The sequence below is a fragment of the Mastomys coucha genome, unplaced genomic scaffold, assembly GCF_008632895.1.
Source record: "Mastomys coucha isolate ucsf_1 unplaced genomic scaffold, UCSF_Mcou_1 pScaffold17, whole genome shotgun sequence".
Taxonomy (NCBI): Eukaryota; Metazoa; Chordata; class Mammalia; order Rodentia; family Muridae; genus Mastomys; species Mastomys coucha.
Window position 1 is genome coordinate 36014040 of NW_022196899.1, and position 12829 is coordinate 36026868.

Genomic DNA, 12829 nt, shown 5'->3' on the forward strand with positions numbered 1-12829 from the left:
TATGCATACAGGAGGAATTTGTAGACAGACACTTTAGGTCACTTCGGTCACTGATGGAAGGTGATACCCTATTATGATTTTGTCATTTTTAATGCCTATACATTTGGTATATGCTTGTAGCAAAGTACATTTAAAGCTGGTGAAGTATAGTATCTTGTTTACATATTAACTAGACCCATAATCATTATTGGAGAAATTGTTCTTATGCAGGAGTCAAGTTTGCTGAGTCATCCATACTGAATTTTTCTAGATGGAATTAGTTAACATGCAGGATGAAGAATGGAAGGCAAGTTTATATCATCTTAACTCAATTAACTATCATTATTACCATACTAATGTGTTTAAATTTATCCCTGACATTAGTCCCAAGTGTGAATTATTCATGGGTTCATTAAAGTATCCTTATTTTTAAAATCACACATTGAAAAACATAATCCACTTCATCAATTAGTAGTAAAATTTCTACTCATACAATCTCAAAGAGTGATGGAAACTCTCATGTTAGACTTAGTGTGTTTTATTATACTTTTCAGAAGAAAACATTAGCTTAACTTGCATATATTACTAGAGTTGTAAACATGTTCTTTTAAGATAACTTTGCTAGAGTTCCAGGCTTGTATTAAGAGTTTTAAAAATAAAATATTTTCTTTAGAAGTGTTGATATGGAAAACTTAAAACTGTTCATTTGGTACTCATGTTATATTGGCTTTGAGAAAGTTAAAAATTGTGCACCTTCTATATTTTGGAAGGCTTGTATGAAGTATTGAAATGAGCTTCAAGAATCAGTTGGAGTAGAGCAGAGGACTCTAGCAGCCGACCTTTGTCAAGACTGTGCAGGACTTTGCTGCTCAACATTTCTCGTCGCTTGTTTCACAGAATTATAAAGTCAGAAGGCAGGATCATTTGCTTGTTTAATTATGAATTCAACTTTAACTTTAAAAATTTATTTTGTTTTACTTTTTGTCATTAAAATTTTACATGTAAATTTTGAGGTTCTGCTCCAGTGCATACAGATATTGGAAGCTACCATTCTGTTTTTATGACAAGAAAAAGCACAGCAAAGCAAAATCAATAGTGTCTCTTTGGGGGGTTAGGAGACAACAAAATTTTTTGTACAGTCTCTCACCCTCAAAGCTGTAGACAGGTAAACATCCTGATCTCCAACTGTGCTCTCAGTCAGAAAAGAAGACACTAGAACCATAAAGTGACAAGACCACTTTAGGGACAATTTTGACAAGCTGTCAGAGGCAAATTGTGGACTACAACAATGGGAAAGCCTGATTGTGTGGAGCCTTCATACCTCTTCAGCTGTGCCACCAGGAACCCTGTCAGGTTCCTATGGTGACAAAATGAGAAATAGTCCCCTCATGTCTCTGTGAGAAGAAAAAGTAATTATGAAAAATATCCAGATCCCTCAAAGTATCTAAAGCTCATTTGTAAGATGCTTATATCTTCATTGAAGGAAAGAGAAAAAGCAAAACTCTTCAAATCATCAGCTTGCATTATTTGAGTGTGAAGTGTCCGTCACAGAAGTGTGTGCTTGGGTACTTGCTTACCGACTGCTTGGCAGCAGTAAGGACGCTTGCTTTGGGTGGAGATATGCTGTTGTCTCCTTCGTTTGAAGTTAATCTACGACTATTGGTCTGTAGGGATATGCTAGGAATCTTCTGAGGGTTTGCAAATCAGGTATGCAAAGGCTGTTGTAGCTGTGATTAAAGAGAGATTAACTACATCCCTATCCTTCTGCAGAATGTGGTATCTTCTCTGTGATGCTTGGAGAGGGCAAGGGTTTGGGTTAGGCTTAGGCATTGGAATGTTTATAATCCTGAGTTTGGTTAGGCTTAGTGACAACTCAAAGCAAGTCTGAACAGAAAGCACAATCATTAGTATTGGTTGTTTTGCTTATTTTGCCCAAATAGTTCCCAAAGGCCCACAGTTATCTTAACAGAAGACTGTAGAAATCAAGAATTTTACCTTATTCCTCAGCATGTTAACAGACTGTTTAAAAAAAAATCACATGCTGTAAGAGCCTTGCTGCCTCTGTTCCTGATGCATGTGCAATAGCAGCTTCCTGGCAGACGTAACTTGAGATCAGCCTGCTGTCCTGGAAACAGATGATGCCGGGGTGCTTTGATAGGGCGATGCCAATGAACAGAGGACACAACATCATCAGAGCAGCTGGGAACCAATGGGATGTTGGGAGGGGGTATTGCCTGTAATAAATGAGTTCTGCTTTTGCCACTTGCCTGACTCCCAGAGTCTGGGTCCTTGACTTTGCACCTTCCGTCCCTTGCCCCCAAGAGTCCAAACTGGAGAAAAACAACTCTTGAAGTAATGATAATGTTCTATTTCCCCAAGGAAAATAAAAACAAAGAGGTTACTTCAAGTTTCCACAGGCCTCCTCTTACATGGGAGACTTCTCAATGCTGGATGTCCTGTTCTATTCCACAAATTGAGTTTACTTGCTCTGTCTTAGGATCTAAAGGAAAGGGGGATAAAGAGAAGAATAAATCAAGCAAGGTGCAATCAGTTTGCATACTATCATATTTCTCATTAGAAATCTGATGGCCACTGGGATAGCCTCATGGTCTTAGAATCCACCTCTCCCAGTGAACACTTACTACCTACTTCCCACTGTTGCACATTACTCTGCTCACAGCCGCATTCCAAGGTGAGCAATAGCCTTCGAAGGACCTCTAACACTTTACATTTTCCAATATTAGGCCCTATGGCTAGAGATGACCAAACTTTCATCCTGAGACCTGGACTTACCAGCTCTGCCCTTGCTTCTCATGTTTACCAAAGTCAGGGAGAAGCACACAGGAGAGATTCTTTGCTGGACAGTTCTTTATTTCCTTCACATATTTAAAAATACAAACAGCCTTGTTCTTCTTTCAGATGTTTCTTTCATTGCCTACAATAAAAATTTTGATAGGAAAGGCAGGAGTTGACACCAAGAGCAAGAGTGAGCACCCAGAGAAATCTACATTGTGTATGTGCAGAACCTCAGAAGATTAAAATCTTTTTCTCTTGGTGAAGACTAATATACTTTTGGATTGACACAACTCCATAGTTATACCATCTCTTGTAGCCCAGCTTTGTCTTAACTCTGAAAGCAACTAGATTATATCCTTGGCCAAATACAGACTACGGATGATATGTGTTATCCCACTGATCCCTGGAGATTATTATTTTTAATACATGAAGAATAGTTTAATATCAGAATAAAATAGTATCATTAGTTATAAAGCTATTTCGACAATATCTCTAATTTTCTTGTGGGCTCTACCCTGTTGTACTGGATTGGACAGAATCATTGTGCTTCATAAAGCTGTCAAGTTAATCTGAGTCATAGATGTTTGACAGGCAAATATAAATGAAAAATTATTGTTATCAACATTGGAGATTATAGATCCATACTTGTAGAATTTAATAGTTATAATCTTTCCATTTAGATGAGCGGTGTTATCTGCCTTGATAGTATTTTTAATATCAAGGTAAAGGTTTTATCTTCCACATCAAAATATACTTTGAAAAATTACTTCTTAGGGGACCCCCATGCACACTGTAAAAGTAAAAATGATCTTACAGGTCCTTTTTTAAAGATATTAAATTGGAATTAGGCACTATGCATTTATAAATCAAAAAATAATCTCTTGACGGTTATTTTCAATCACATTTTATAGCAAACTCAAACCACTCAGTCTCCTTAAGGGATTTCATTATTCTGGTGATTTCTCTACTCAACCTGTCCTTTCAAATCTCCAAGAAATGGAAGAACAATTTACAGCATTAAGCATGTTTACTGTGGGCGTATTGGGAAGCCTTGACCTTTAACTGCAGTCTCATATTTAGGCCTCATGACTATTTCATCTCATAACAGAAGAAGAAAGCAGAAGAGAGTCCCGAGCCAAATCAAGTTCTCGACCCCATTCTTTTACAGTCCTGCTAATCACTTTCATTTTAACTTTTGACAACAGAATTTAATAGACTTACATAAAAATGTATTTTGAATGACCTGTTACAGGTTTTTGTTCAGTGGGAATTTTGCAAATTGCTGAGCATCTTTATGGAATTTTTTTTAAGTTTTAAATCTCATTTTAGATAAAACATTCTGAAATTAAGGAACAAATGAAGTTATCAATCCTAGGATTTGTAAGTATAGTTTTCATCAGTAATTAATTTTCTCTAATCCCAGTACAGCTCAGGATGAATTCTATACATTTTAATAATATGTAAATAGCACAGGGTTCTGTTGTTAGAGATCAACTGACTATATACATCAAATAAAACCATAATGGTTCATCAAGTTTTGGTTCCTGTTATTCATGTACTTTAAGTATAAAATACATATTTTTTAAAATATAAAAATAATGAGACATGAGGTTTCTATTTATTTAAAATAGTATATAAATTCCCAATCTATCTTCTGTGGTAGCTTTAACAACCATTAAAGGCTTCATCTCATCTTCATCACCTTGCCCTGTATGATTGTGCAGATGTCAATCATCCCACCCACTTCATACAAGAGAAACTTTACTCACAAAGTTGGCAAAGGTGCATTTAAATATCTCAGGGCTAGTTCTCTATGGGACTAGGACTTGAAGCAGGCTTTATGACTCTTTGGAAAAGATTCTTCCCACTGACACTTGAAGGATAAATTCAGTTATATAAGGATGACATTTGCAGTGCTATAGACCTTGACCTGTAAGAAGCTATCATAAGACATTCGATGCTGCATGGACAGATTGCTTGCTATGTACTTGGCATTCTGCTTTTCCTGTCTAAACACAGGAAGACAAAGCCATAGCTTTGATATTAGGCAGGAAATAATGGAAGCTCAAGTAAATGCAACAGGTAATGTTATAATGGACATCAGGTCATTAAAGACCATACAGGAAGCCTAGTGGAGGGAAGACTAATTTACTCCTTTTGAGTGGAGAAGGCTTCATGGATAAGAGGTCAGAATTAGAATTTGTGACCACATTTTCCTGTCACATGTAATACACAAAATGTAAATTGTCCCTTAGCACAGTGAGAAGGATGTAAAGATTGGGTATACACAATTATCTCCCCACTTCCTACCTGAACTAGGTACATTTTTAAGTTTTAAAATTTAACCAAATTTTTAAGTTTGGTTGATAATGAGACTGGATGCCCACTATGTATGAAAAGATGTAGTCACATGGAGTCTCGGGTACATCTTTACATCAGTACACTGTTCCCATCGCTCTGGTCCAATCATGTCTCCATCAAACCTCTGTAGACATGTTGGCAGCTCTTCTACCAGTACTACCACAGCCATCCTTCTATGTGCAAATCTGTTCTCCCCATGTGGCCTGAAACTCCTTAGCACATTTCCAGGACCACTGAGATAAAAAAACAAGTTTGGTGCTTATAATAAATTGATTTTTTAATTGACTATGTTATTTATTCACTTTATACTGTGATCAAATCTTCACCTCCTTCTTCTCCTTCCAGCCCTCTCTCTCATCTCCCCTTTCCTCATCTAGTCCTCCTCCGTTCATAAACTGGTGATTTTTAAGGTAACACTTAGATTTAGATTAAAATCTAGTTATTTGAGAACAGAAGAGTATATTTAAATGTAGGTTGCTAGAAGCAGAATTTTGTCAGACTTGTTCAGCCTCCTATATGCAGCCATCCCCCAATGCAAAATGATATGTATTATTCATTGATTACAGTAATGCATTTATATGAAAATTAAAATGAATATACCAATATACACTAATAGTATATAGTAATAAAATCCTATTAACACAGACCATCCTAGTAGTTACTTTTATTGTCTTTATGTATAATAACTCTTAATCTTTATATTCACATTATCTTTAATTTCCAAGGTGTTGCCCAAGGAATTCTACGGTTTTTGTTTTATGGCTGAAATTTTATGGACTTACAGAGGTTAAACAAAACAAAAGACAGGACCCAGTATCAAGCAGCTAAAAACAAGCAGATCAGAGATTCAAAGCCTGCACTTTTTCTGCTCCTACAGTCTATGTATTCCTGTCTTCTGAAGGTCCCATCTCCATATGCTATTGATTAATGTATCATGAAGGCTTAGTTATAAAATTTATCACCCTGAGGCCAGAGAAGCCTCCTGTGTCTACATTACCCTGGCCTCTACATTACCTCTGTTACTCTAAATAGACTGAGGTTGCTTTAAATGGTAAGCTTTCAGGTCTGAGGGATGGCATGGACACGAGTCCTCCTGCCATTGCTTTGCTAATTTACCTAAGGACATTCTAGTAGAAATACTCTAGCTCTGCCAGAACTTTCTCCTTCAAAGCGTTTATTGCTTTGCCACTGTATCTATCTTCATGATGATTTAACAACCAGGGAAATATTTTCCATTTGATGGCATGGATGGACATATCTTGTAGATATGGCATCCCATTGGCTCTTACTAGAAACATTCTTGTCCTTAAATGAATCCTACCATAGCAGGATTAAATTATAACAATGTAAATAGCAATATAATAAAACCAAAGCTCTAATAACATCTCACAGGGGTGATTGAAATGTTAACCAGTTGTTCATCACAAGTCATGGAGAAATAAGGCTTAAAAAGTAATTGTGCCAAGGCCATTGATAAAATTATTGGTTTTATAGTCTATTAAGATGTTTATTACATTGTCTTTTTGTGTCTTACTTTATAATTTTCCACATTTATATTTTAAAAATTGTCTTTCATTTCAAAAATGTTTTTTTAAAAATTTCTAACTTAAGTATTCATTTAAAATGCATCCTTAATTTTATAAATGATTTGTTAACTATTTGTTAACTATTATTTGTTAAGTATTTTCCTAAATACTTTGCTTTAGAGAACCCCTAAGTATGATTTTACTCATGATTTCTTTTCAAGTGTTAAAATTTAAAATTGTAATTATTTTTTTAATCTAGCAATTATTTAGAAACATATTTTGCTATTTTATAACTATATTATAGTGAGTATATAAAACAACTAGTAAAGTGACATATTGGCTTCCACATTTTGAAAAAATATTCTGGAGGTGTTATCTTCTGAGTTCGTGTATGCTTACTTTGCAAGTATTTACTGGTAAATATATAAAATGTGGGGTATACTCAAAGTACAATCGATAATTTTACAGAACTATCCATAGGTAGGCTTGTGTAATACAGTAAAAGTTAAAACCATAGCTTATTTGTATTTAGTTGTTTATTACTCGTTTTTACATCTCTAGATCTCTATATTATTATAGTATATGATCTTAGGGTCAAATCTGGTTTGTCCCATGACGTTTGAGTTGATAGGAAAATTTTGTTAACCATAATGGTTCAATAGAGTTTTTGAAATAAAGCTTTTATACTGTATGTCGAAACACATGTAAACACCAATGCTGTAACATGTGCTGTATGAAAGTTAAGAGTTCACTACATTGGAATTATCACTGAGACTTGTAACTGTCAATAAATAAGGTATTTGACTTTTCTATATTTATTTTTAACTATGGTGTATAACTTAAACTATTTTCATTTTGCTTCACTCTGTTGCACTTGTAGAATCCTGTGGCAGATTTTATGAAGGACTGAATCGTTATTTGCCAGCCTGTCATACTGCCTTGTGCATCGAGAAAACACATTACACAGCATAGGAAATAAACGAATGAATGCATGAAAATGTTTAGAGCAATTTGCTTAAGGATACAAAGGGAAGAACTTAGTGGAAGAATAAATAGAGATCTTTTCACACACTTCAGTGTTCTAATTTTAGCAATACATAGCCTTTTAAGTATATAAATTGCAGTCCAGGGGCTGAAGAGATGGGTCAGTGAGTCAAAACACTCTTACAGAGGGTCTGGGTTTGGTTCTCAGCACCCACATGGAGCCTTGCAATTTCCTGTACTTTAGTTCCAGGTCATATGCTACCCTTCTCTGGGCTCCATGTGCAGCAGGCACATGTGTCAAACATATACAGAGATGTAGGCATTCACATAAATACTTCAGGCAAAAATAGAACAAATCTTTAAAAATGTGGCATACAGCTATTAAAGGGGGAAGCCTCCTTCTAGCTGTCAACCCCCCTATAGCCCCATCCCATTTCCAATCCCACTCCTGTGCCTCACAACAAGTTGTTGCAGGACCAGACACATCCTCTCCCACTGAAGTCAGACAAGGCTGTCCATTTAGGGATGCAGCATCTGCCGTCAGGCAGGTAGGCAACAGGTTCATGGACAGCTCCTTCTCCAGTTATTTCGCGGACCCTTATTAAGAACAAGCTGCTCAACTGCTACATATAAGCAGGGGGCCTAAGTCTAGGCCATGCTCCTTTTTGGTGGGTGGTTCAGTCTCTGGAAGCCCCCAAGGGTTCAGGTTAGTTGATACTGTTGGTCTTCCTGTGGAGTCCCTGTCCTTTTCAGATCCCTCTAACTTTTTCCCAGCTCTTCTATTCCTATCAGTGCTCATTGTTGTAGCATTTTAGTTCATGACTTTTCTCACTAGTATAAGTCAATAGCTCTTGTTGCTTCTGATTTGTGTTTTTCTAATGACTAGTGATGATGATGATTTCTCCTACTCTTCTTGGATATTTATGCATTTTCTTCTGAGAGATGTGTAGTTACCTCTGCTGTCAGTTTTTAAGTCTATTTTGTTTGTTGTTGCTGAATTCTTGGTGTTCCCCATATATTCTAGCTATCAGACTCTAGGAAGCTCATTTTATAAATATTTCCTCCTGTCCTGTGGGTTACCTCTTTTCTTTACTGTTCCTTTTGATCTCTATAACTTGTAAGTTTAATGGAAACCGATATACCACTTTGTTTATTTTTCCCTAGTTTTAAAAATCCAAACAAAAGAAACAACAAAAGCAAACACAAACCACCCTTGTCTATTTGGAAACCCCAAAGCATTCCCTCTGTTTTCTTCTAATAGTTTTATAATTCTTGGCCTTACATTTAATTTTTAGGTCTATTCTGAGCAAATTTTTTGAGGGGAAGATTTTTAATTATTTTCCCCATGGGTGAATATCCATTTTTCCCAAGCACCATATTATCAACAACATTTTGTTTAATTCTAGTCATGTTTCCATCACTTTGTTCAGACTCAGTTGACTTTCAAGCATAGGTCTACACCCTAGGGCTTGACAGTGTATGTATAAGCCTGGTCTGATGCATCTCTCCTGCTTTGTTCTTTGTATTTAAAAAGTCTTTGGCTATATGTCTGTTGTTGGACATTGGTAAAGGATCTCATAGGTATTTTAAATTGAGTGGCACTTAGGCGCTACATCACTTTGAGAAGTACCCCACTGTGCAGATCTGGCTACCAATCTTTCACTGAAATAATGAAAGTTTGTTCTTATGGCATAATAACTATAAGACAGGCACATTGATTTATTAACTCAGTCCTACCTACCATCCATAAGTGATTTGTTATTCTTCAATTTGATTTAGAAATTTGAAGTATGTAAATTTTAAATACACTATCCATACTCACATGAATGTAAGTAATTGAAATAAGATTTAAAAAGAAGCCATCAACTACAGATTGTGAGTACAACTATGACATAGGGCTTAAGAGGTAAAGAATATCTTCCTGTTATTTTAAAAATAAATTTAATGTGCATTTCCTGTTACAGTTGTTATAGTACACTGGATTGTCTTTTCTTTTCATGTCAGCTAGGGATCCTTGTAGTTGGTTACTAATTACTGGGGAAATATACTGTATGATGTGTTTTGATAATTTTTAGATGATAGCAAGATCAAATTAGTTTCCAAAGAAATCTCTTCTATTTTGCTTTTGCCCTGAACATGTCTCTATTTCTATAACCTTCGACTAAGACAACAAGCCTTCACAGTCATTTTGGTTTGACTAAACTTTTCACAGGTTTCTTCCTGGTGCTCATACCCTGACCTCCCTTTTCATATGGCATTTATTTTAGAAAGCTTGTAATTGTAAATGCTTTCTCTGCCCTTTATGAGTCTTTCTAAAAGCCTCTTGCCAGCTTTACATCCAGGGAATATCTTTTTCAAGGACCTAAGAAATATCGCTGAAATGTCATCAGGAAAACGACACTCTTATCTCTTTCTTCTCTGTAGGAGGGTGAGAGGCTGGCAGGTGGGTGTATTACCAGACCGAGGGTAGGATATGGGTCCCTTTTTGTTGTTGTTGTTGTTTTGTAAGGAAAGAAAAGTAAGGCTAAGTAACAAGCATAGGTGTTCCCTTCTTCCCCTTTGCCCTTGCTTTAAAATCACCAGATTCTCTCTCTTATCACTGTCTTACAGCAAAAATGATCTCAGACACAGTTCTGGCCTCACTTAAAGGTCTTGGATAGCTTCTTCATTATTGTTTGACTTTTTTCAGTATATTATTATTATTATTATTATTATTATTATTATTATTATTATTATTACAAAATCACAAAATTGTGTTTGTGCTACATGTGTAGTTCTTTTCTTCCCTCCCTGTTTATCTTTATCTTTCTGTCTGTCCCCCTCACTCTCCTCTGCCCCTCTGTGCGTGTGTGTGTGTGTGTGTGTGTGTGTGTGTGTGTGTGTGTGTGTGGTGCACTCAAGCGCTGTAAAGCACTGCAGAGTTCAGACTACAGCATGAACAATTAATGTCCTTTCTACCCTGTGGGTTCCAGGCACCAAGCACAGGTTGGCCTGCTTGGTGGTGAGCGCCTGTTTACCTGCTGAGCCATTTCACTTGCTACAGTGACTTTTTTTTTTTGACACTTCATCTATAGAAAAACACAAAACCACAGTAAATACACTCATATTATCTGTTTTTGTGTTTAATTCTTTACAAAATTTATTCCCTGTTACTGAACACTTTTTGAGAAGGGCAGAGTTGCAGCTTCTTAAGAACCTGTTTTGAAAGAAGAAATCAAGTTTAAAACTTTTATTTTTTCTTTTCTTCTCTTGATCTCCAGAGTTTCCTTTAAGACAAACATTTGAGCAAATCTGTGATGTAGAAAATAGTAAATATCTGCCACTTTTTGTTGCAAACCTATAGTGTTCCAGCTCTTTGAACAGCTGAAAACCTGGACATGGCTGCCTAGGTCTACTCAGTGCCTGGAATTGAGAAAGTCTAACCACCATGATAATAAAAGCTTATGGAAGCTAAGAAAGGAACATTCAAGAAAAATATCTAGATGTAAAAGCTTACAATCTGTCTTCTCATATACCTCCTTAGGCAATAAGACTTGATCTGTCCCATGTTTAGAGAAGCCCAAACTTGAGGGTGAGACATATCTTGGGGAAATTCTTCATAACTGCTTATAGCCATTAGCTATTTTGTTGGCTTCTTCTGTTTTATCAAAAAAAAATTTCCAATGATTCACACTGCCATGGACTATAAATAGGTTTTTTCCCCTCACTTATTTTCTCATGAGAGTTTTCAATTATCCATTATTCACTGCATATTTTATAGGGATCTGTGTGGTTATCATTTCCTTCAAAAATAAAAAGGACAGTATGTGTAACTAGGACATGTTCCCCACCCCCCCGTAATGTTTAAAAAGCAACGACAACAGTATATTTGCATCCTTTTCAAATTGCTTTGTATGCTCTCTGAAGCAAACAGTGTTAAGAAAATCAGCACATTTATATAGAGAGGATATAATATCCTAAAATACTTTGAGAAAGCTACCCTTAAGAGGCTCCCTGTATTCATGTGCTGTGAAAAACAACAAATTGACAAAATATGAAGAGATCATACATCAATTAATCGAGATAATGGCTTTAGAGACCTGAAAATTCAAGTTTGAGAACTCATTTATGTGTTAAACTTAAAAATTAGATATCCCGGGATGAAAGTATACATCATTTGATCAGAACGTGCTAACTTTAGAAGAGCAAAAGAACACAAGAAATTCACCACAGCAAATACAAAAATATTTTCCATGCATCTGATTCCAGAAAAAAGTATTAAATTAATTTTTTGTTCCTCCTCCATTATAATATATGCCAATTCCAAAGACTAAATAGAATTTGGATTTATTTAAGCACCCGGAGAGTCCTATTCCAGGTTTTGTTAAACAAAATCACATAAACTCCATTGTGAGGTTCAATACATTGAATATAGCAAGAGGTCGGGGGTTGTTGACTTTTGAAAATACAATGATGGCATGTCACTCCTCCCATTGGTTTGAGCAGCATATCAAAAAATTTTTAAAGGATTCATTAGAAACAGGAGTTTCATATGGAGAAATGACTATCTTCTTGAGAAAAGTCCTTCCAGTCCTGAGGGAGTTACATGTGGGCACTCTCCAACACTTCTACCTGAGAATGGTCCCGGGAGTGATTTCCTGCCAGAGCTGTCCTGCTTGGAGGTCAGCAAAACATCAGCATCAACAGATTTCTTGTCATGCTCATTCTGTCTGACAGTTTAGATTAGAAATATCTACCAGCTGTTCTCTTTCCTACCTTTCTTAGGTTTGGTAAGGTGACAAGTAGAACAGATTTATCAACATTTTTTTTTCTAGTGCTAAAATGTCAGAATCAGCTTTCCAAATATGACAACAACTACAAATCCCAGCTTCTAAAAGATGTCAGGACTTCAAGCAGATTGCATTTGATTTTTTTTCTTAATAATGACACCACCCCATAAAGTTGGATAGAAATATTAAATACATTTTCTCGAATAGTGTAAGAGGAAAAAGCAAAAGAAAGCATTACAGTCTTTATTACTAAAATGCCAAACCATGCAGCTATTTAAAACACATAGCTTCATGCTTTTTTTCTTTTCTTTTATTTATTTATTAATTCATTTTTTCTTTTTTTTAATTTTTTTTTAATTTTTATTAGATATTTTCTTTATTTACATGTAAATTTCTCCATTCCCAGTTTCCCCT